The sequence below is a fragment of the Chenopodium album genome, chromosome 8 (assembly GCF_948465745.1).
Source record: "Chenopodium album chromosome 8, dcCheAlbu1.1, whole genome shotgun sequence".
Taxonomy (NCBI): domain Eukaryota; kingdom Viridiplantae; phylum Streptophyta; class Magnoliopsida; order Caryophyllales; family Amaranthaceae; genus Chenopodium; species Chenopodium album.
Genome location: NC_137841.1, coordinates 43,420,297 through 43,428,576, shown reverse-complemented (window position 1 = coordinate 43,428,576; position 8,280 = coordinate 43,420,297). Strand labels below are relative to the sequence as shown.

The 8,280-nt window shown below is 45.8% G+C and overlaps 1 pseudogene; it reads left to right on the top strand.

The window, feature by feature from the left end:
- The first annotated feature begins 7,421 nt into the window (after window positions 1-7,421).
- LOC145557060 (small nucleolar RNA R71) lies at window positions 7,422-7,515 on the top strand (annotated as a pseudogene).
- The last annotated feature ends 765 nt before the right edge of the window (window positions 7,516-8,280 follow it).

Sequence of the window (8,280 nt, the reverse complement as noted above, 5' to 3'; positions counted from 1 at the left end):
GGGTTGTTCTGTTATACGGTGATGCCGTTTGGTTTGAAGAATGCGCCTACTACTTTCCAACGAATGATTAATACGGTCTTCATTAATCAAATTGGAAGGAATGTAGAGGCATACATTGATGACATGATAGTCAAATCCAAATAGCAGGCGGATCATCTTGCTGATCTCCGAGAAACATTCGCCACACTCAGGAGACATAAGGTCATGTTGAGCCCAAAAAAGTGTGTCTTTGGTGTTGAGTTTGGGAAGTTTCTTGGATTCTTGATTGACCAAAGGGGAATAGAGGCCAACCTTGAAAAAATACAGGCGGTAATCGACATGCAGTCGCCCCGTACTGTGAAGGAAGTGCAAAAGCTAACAAGTTGTCTGGCGGCTTTGGGGAAATTCCTCAGCCGGTCAGGTGACAAGTGTCTCTACTTCTTCCAGACAATCAAGAAGAAGACCAACTTTGAATGGGGGGATGATGCAGAGGCGGCCTTCAAAAGTTATAAACTCATCAGCACTCTTTGTCGAGGCTTGTTAGCCCTTTGCCCAAAGATAAGCTCTTCATGTATCTGGCCGTCTTTGACCATGCCCTCAGTGCCGTTCTCTTAGCTGAAAGAGACGGCATCCAGCTCCCAGTCTATTTCATTAGCCATGTTCTTAGGAACGTAGAGCTTTGGTACCCCATAATTGAAAATTTTGGCCTTGCTCTTTACATGGCCATCAAGAAGCTAAAACCTTACTTCTTGGCGCATGCGGTAGTAGTCTATACTGACCAACCGATCAAGCGGCCACTTACAACCTTGGAGTCTTCTGGACGAATGCTCAAATGGGCGATTGAAATGCAAGGATTGGAAATCACTTACGAACCAAGAAAGGCAATAAAGGGGCAAGCATTCGCCGACTTTATTGTTGAAATGACAAGGCCGGTTGCACCGGACAATACTAGCCACGTTTGGAAAGTGTATGTGGACGGGAGCTCCACTACAAACGGCTGTGGTGCAGGGATTATCTGTCAATCTCCTGAGGGAGAAAAGTACGAATATGCACTACGGTTCAAGTTCCAGGTCTCTAACAATGAGGCCGAATATGAAGCCCTGTTAGCCGGCATCCGGTATTGTAAGGCGGCAGGGCAAAGAAAATTGACGCCTGTTCTGATTCACAACTAGTCGTACTCCAAGTCAATGGAACGTACGGGCCACTTATCCGGCCATGATCAAATATTTGCAGGCGGTCAAAAATGATGTCGGGACACTTGAGGAGTTTCATCTAAGTCAAGTGCCCAGGTCTTCAAACAATCAGGCGGATGCTCTGTCCAAACTGGCATCATCCGCCTCCTGTGATACGCCTCGATCAGTAATCTGGGAGATCATGGAAAAGAGAAGTATATCTAATGAAGACCCCATTGGAATTCTCGATCGAAGCTCAACCTGAATGGACAGCATCCGGGCTTATCTTGCAGACAACACGCTTCCTGATTCACCCCAGGAGGCGGCTATTCTGAAGAAGAGAGCGGCAAACTTCGAGCTGAGATAAGGAGAACTCTTCAAGACTGGTTTTTTGAAACCTCTGTTGAAATGTGTTACCCCAAAGAAGGGTAAAGAAGTCCTCGAAGATTTGCGTGCGGGTTTCCGCGCCTCCCACATAGGTGGCAGGTCCTTAGCTGCCAAGGCCAGGCGGCTCTATTTCTGGCCAACTCTAGAGTCGGATGCCATGAAAATGGTAAAAAAATGTCACAAGTGCCAAAGGTTTAGCAAGCTCATCCGTCGTCCAACCACAGACCTGACGGGCATCCACAGCCCAATACCCTTTGCTAAATGGGGCATGGACATACTTAGGCCTTACACAACCGCCCCAGGCGGCAAGCGCTATATATTGGTAGCTGTGGATTACTTTGCCAAGTGGGTAGAGGCAGAGGCGGTCAAAAACATCAAGACTAAAGATGTCATTTCCTTCATATGGAGGAATATTATCACTCGTTTTGGGGTGCCTATGTCTATGGTTTTTGACAACGGTCCTCAGTTTGAGACGCCTCATCTCAAGACTTGGTTGGGATACAAGGGGGTCTCAAGTTTCTTTGCATCAGTCGGCCGGCCCCAAGCAAACGGCCAGGTCAAAGCCTTTTACAAGTTAATCTCAAACGGGATCAAAAAGAAAATAGAGAGAGTTGTTGGCCTTTGGGCGGATGAATTACCACACGTCCTTTGGGCCATCAGAACAACCGCCATAGGGGAAACTGGGGAAATCCCATTTCTCATGGTGTATGGTGCAGAAGCTGTCCTGCCCATCGAACACTATGAGCCGACTCTTCGAATCATGTTGTATGACGAAGATGCAAACTGGGAGGCCATGCGGCTAGCATTGGACACACTTCCAGAGTGCGGGGGTAACGCTGCCTTGCACCATGAGATTTACCGTCTGATAATGACTCGGGCTTACAACAAAAGAGTACACAAGCGTCCTCTCAAAGTGGGGGACTTTGTGCTACGGAAAATAGAGGCAGTCGGTAGGGCGAATGAGCAGGGAAAGCTAAAACATTCGCTGCCTTTACCTCCCTGGTCGTCTCATTAAGGGGCCCTTTGAGACCACTCACGCGCAGCATAGCCTGCAGGCGTCCAAACCAAAGAAACTTGTCAGTAACCATTCGATAAAAATATGTAAATTAGTCAAGTTGAGAGAAATTGTACCTCGCAAAGAAGAGCCAGAATGTCATCCAGGTCAAGGGTGCCGACCCCCCTGACGGCCGCCTTGTCCTCAGGATCAAGCGTCCTGAGCATCCGTCTAGCCATTTGGATGACAGGACAGTTGGCCTCGCTGGGGCATCTATCAAAACAAATACAGCTAAGTCAAGACTGAATAGAATGACCTTAATGAAGTGCATGTTCGAATGGTCGGCTGGCTTACCTCCTCCCCCGGCAGCTTCGTTGTCGCCTGCTGTGCCGCCAGCAGTGGTGAGTGGCTGTTTGCCACTCTTCGACACTCGTTGTTGAGCGTCCGGCTTTAAAGGAGTCTTGATGGGGGAGGAGGCGCCTGTCCCTTTCTTAACAGGCATTGTGGCTACTTGTTTCCTCCGACTCTGGGAGACGTCGCCAGTTGACTGCTTTCGCAGCTTGGCATCCGGTTGAGAAGAGGGGGGAGGCTTTGATGAAGCACTCTGAAAAGAATTCTAAGTGTGAGTCTCAGCAACAGAAAATGTTCCACGTCTCTTTAAGCTAAAACTTTTCAAGCTCGTTACCTTAGGAGTGCCGCTTGGAGGCTGCTCATCCGCCTGCTTTAGGTTTGAGCGGTAGAAGGCGGCTGAGAGGGTTTGTCTCTTGTGGGTAGGGAGCTTTGCCATTGCATTATCTGCAACAAGAAACCAAGAGTTAGCAAAGAAACAAATAATAAAAAGCAAGCAAATGTAATAATACCATGCGGCCAGCTACCTCTCGGCATCTCAGTACTAAGCCCGCAGGCGGCCAAGTACGTCCCGTCCGAGAGCCACTCGAATCGGGGAATATAGATTTGGGAGGTGACCTCCTTAACCCCCATTTCTTTGTTTGTCCGGACGGCAACAGTAAAGAGGCCCCGGTCAAAAATCTCCTCTTGGGCCCACCTGGGAACAGGCGGAAAAGCCTTTTTCCCAATCAAGAGGCGAGGATACTAATTCCAGCGGTTGTATCGCCTGTTCCTTTGGGCGTTTGGGGAAGAGACTATGTAAAACTTGGTTTGCCAGTCCTTCCACTTGTTTTCTTTCCCTAGCGTCATCATGTACCGGGTGTGGCTGGTCAAAGTAAACCAGTCGATCCCACTTGGATTGGGCGTCCTGCTCAGATAGTGCATGTGAGCAAACGCCTCGAAGCTGGGATCCACCTCTAGCATTTCGTAGGCGGCAACGTAGCCCAAGAATTTACCCAAGAATTGGGGGATAGTTGCCAGATACCCAGTTGGTATCCGTCCAAGATCCTCTCCACGGCCGGATGAAGAGGAAAGCGAAATCCTGCCTAAATGGCTGCCTCATAGCAGCCGAAGCACTGGTCACCATAAACAGCCATCTCAGGCCAGGTGACCGTGTTCATAGCTTCCGGAACGGACAGAAGAAAGCTATGTCCCATGACATGGTCAGAAAGAAATTTGGGAAGATCATCCGTCATAATCTTCCACCTGCCTTCTGGGACGTGCAGATAGTAAGGCGCACGTTCATGTCGTCTGAAAGCAGACGGCTCCGCCCAGCCCTCTCCCTTATCAACAGAGAGGGACTCTCTGGCAGCTTTCTTGTTTGACTACGCCTTCTCTGAGTCAAGGGGGACGCAGTTTGAAGATGATGACGTAGAGTCATCAAAATTCTCTTCGGAGCTAGGGGACTGCCGGCTGTTGCCAGCAGTGTCCTCCCCCAGCTCATCATCCGGCACCGATCCACTCGGCCCGGGGTTCTAAAATTCCTCGTCGCACTCCTCCAAAATGAGTCATTTGGAGTGCTGACGGTGCTAGGCGGGTCTTCACAGACCTTAAAAATAGGCACCCTAATGGAGCCATCAGAATTGACAGTCTCACTATCCGAATGGTTAAAGGAACCATCCGCCCTATATCTCCTTGTTGTTTGCTTTGTTTTGGCCATCGGATTTGGAGATGTACTTAAAGCAAAGTTCTCGAACGAGCATTCGGCACTCCTAGTTCAAGATTCAGCAGTCCCCGGTGACCGGCTGATCGCTAACCTAGGCTGTGCCGGGTGCGTTTGGGAAACCATTTTGATAAAGAAAAATGCAAAGAAATAAGTAAAAAGAGATCATGCGGTTACCTTAGGAGAAGGTAACGAGAGTCGTCGGTCTTGGGCGCTTGTTGAAGCAGGCGAACTAAGGGGGTCGACTGCCAGATGCTCTGGAAAGTCAAAGTCTTTGAAAGTCAGAAGATTCAAGATTCCCTTGAAGATTCACGCAAGTGTGAATCCAAGAGGAAGTCAAACCCTTCTATTTATAGGGGGGTGAAAACCTTGGGGTTAAAACCCTAAATTCTCCCAACAGTAAAAAGTAATATATCGGCTAATCAGAGGCCGACACCTGTCACAGGCATCATGTGCGAAGCACGTGACTCCTGTGAGGGGCAAATGATTTGGATATTTTATACCCGGCCAAGTGGCCCAATCGGAGTCTGACACGTGTCGCTTGAGGAAGCGCCACCTTGGACCTTCCAAGAAGGTGACACGTGGCAGGCAGATATCCCCCTTGATCTGGGATGTTTGATGATCCAAAGTGGACCATTAGGAGGGCGACACATGTCACCCTAAGAGACGCCCAAATGGCCTTTTAGGATCAGTGACACGTGTCACTCAAATATCACCTCTGAAATGGCGGCCTTCAAGGGCCCAAACCTTGAGGCGCCGTTTTGCGGCGTGCCCTAATCCCTAGGTCAGCAAACCCTAGGGAGGGCACACTTCCCCAAAAGACCCTATAAATAGGGACAATTCCCTCATTTATGGGAGAACAATTACGTAACACGAGACAACACGTTACATCAACATTTATTACAGAGTTGTCTTCTCAGGAAACAGACAGCACCTTACCCGAGCTTGGAATCCGAGCAGATAACTCTATTCCCGCACGTTTTACTCCGAATACTTTACTAACTTAATCTTCGGAGGCAGACCACCAACCATCCGGCGTTTCGTTTGCTTTGCAGGTATAGGCGCCCCTTGTTAGATCCAGTCTTAGTGTCGTAACTCTCCCGAGGGACAAAAAAACCCCGAAACAGCTTGTTAGAATACGTTTGAACCACGTTAACACTAAAGCACTTCTCCTCTATCATGGGGCTTTTATGGGTATTATTAAGATTAAAAATAATTTTTTCGTCCCCTACTGATAGTGTCATTTTGCCACTTCTCACATCTATAATTGCTCCTGCAGTGTTAAGGATTGGTCTACCCAAAATAATTGGGGTTTGCATATCCTCAGCCATATCAAGAACAACAAAATCAACAGGTATATAAAATTTACCTACTCTAACACGAACATCCTCTAAAACACCTAGGGGATATTTAAAAAACGGTCGGCCATTTGTAGAGTAATATTGGTAGCTTTTAATTTACCCATATTTAACTTGGAACACACAGATAGTGGCATAATACTAACGCTGGCACCCAAATCACACAATGAATTATCAATTATTAGATTGCCAATATGAAAAGGGATAGAAAAACAACCCGGATCTTTTAATTTAGGTGGAGATTTATTTTGAAGTACGGTACTACACTCTGCAGTGAAAGCTACTGTCTCTACCTCACTAATAGACCTTTTTCTTGTCAATATTTCCTTCATAAATTTTGCATATGCAGGAATTTGTGTGATTAATTCAGTGAAGGGAACCGTTACCTTCAAACCTTTTACCATCTCCATAAACTTACCAAACTGCTTATCCAAATTTGTTTTCAAGTGACGATTGGGGAACGGAAGTTTGATAGCTGGCTTTGGAACATTATTTCTCTTATCTGGAGAGGCCACCTTCCCTGGAGTCGTACCTTGCAATGTAAAGTTAGATATATTAGTACTACTCTTTAGCCTTGCGGGGCTATTAGCTTCATTGTCTGGTTTAACGGAATCAAGATTAGCATTATTTATTAAAATAGGTTCATCAACTCTGGGCATAGGGGGCCCTTCATAGTTTGAACCACTCCTTAGAGTAATTGCACAGGCTTGATCCGTAGGCCTGGTCGGCTGTACTGGCAAAGCTCCCTGTTGACGGGCTTGTAGAGTAGCGGAAAGTTGCGCAATTTGATTATCTACAATTTTATTGTGTGCTAGAATCGAATCAATTTTGGCATCTCTACTCTCCATGTGCTTCCGCATGTTAACCAGCATCGCTCTAATTTCTACCAAAGAAGGGTCGGAAGATGAGGAGGGTTGTTGTGGTTGGTTCTTATGGCCAGCATTGGGGTGGTAATATTTCTGTTGTTGTTGTTGTGGCGCCTGTGGTTCTTGTGGTGGTGGATTTTGAACGTTAGTACTCCGGTAGAAAAGGTACGGATGATTCTGGTACCCAGGATTGTAGGCGTTGGAGTATGGGTTATTCTTCCTATAAGCTTGAAAAGCATTAACTTGCTCCACGGAACTCCTGCAATCTTGCTCCCAATGATCTAAAATTCCACAATTTTCACATAAAGCCTCGTTAACATTATTATTAATTGCAGAAACATTAGATATATTAACAGTGCTAAAATTATCTAATTTTTGACAGATAGAGGTTAATTGAGCTTGCAAAAAGGATACAGAGTCGACACTATGCTTCCCCTTGTTAGCAAAGCCTCTAGGATTCCCATATTGGGAATTATGTATCGCCATATCTTCGATAACTTGACCTGCATCATCAACATTAAGATTCATAAACTTCCCACTAGTTGTAGAATTTAACATTACTCTAGATGAATTTCCAATGCCATTGTAAAGGGCTTGGATTAACTCCCATTGTTCTAATTATGGTGGGGGCATTCTCTTTGTAGGTCCTTGAACCTCTCCCAAGCCTCATATAAAGTTTCATCGGCTTCTTGGACAAAGTTCTGAATTGCACTCCATAGTACGGATGTTCTCTCTGTAGGATAATACTTGTTATAAAAATTCAGAACAAGAGTTTCCCAGTCAGTTATACCAAGTGTAGTTCTATTTAAACCATTAAACCATAATTTGGCTTTTCTAGTTAAAGAAAACGGAAAGAGAATCTCCCTGATTTGGTCTTGTGTGACCCTAGCTTGCCTGATGGTATTACAGTACTGACAATAGTCTGCAATATGAAGATTTGGGTCTTCACCCTTAGCTCCACTAAATTGCTTTCTTTTCTATCATCGTTATAAATTGGGGTTTAATCTCAAACTGTACCCCATCAAGAGCCGGAGTGGGAGTAAGGTGTGGAAAATCTGTAAGCTTTGGTTATGAGTAATCACTAAGCTTCTTTGGAGCCGTCATCTCTGATTCTGGATCTGATGATACCTCTGAATCGCTAGAATCAGTTGGAGGATCTCGGTGATTATTATTATCACCAGAATCCGCCAGAATTTGCTTGTAGAAATTCTTCTATCTATGGAAGGATTGTTCGATCTCAGGATCGAATGGGGTGTACTCTGATCTGGAACACCAGGGCATAAACAAAAAAACTAAAATCAAATATGAGACCTGCCTCAAAGAACTAACGTTCTCTGAGACAAAAAAAAGGAAATAACCTAGACTACAAAAATAATCAGAAATAAAAATAAAATCGTTTCCCCGACAACGGCGCCAAATTTTGACAGGCTAAAGTCGTATCACCTAATGAAAAGTAATTCCTAAATCCTCTAAC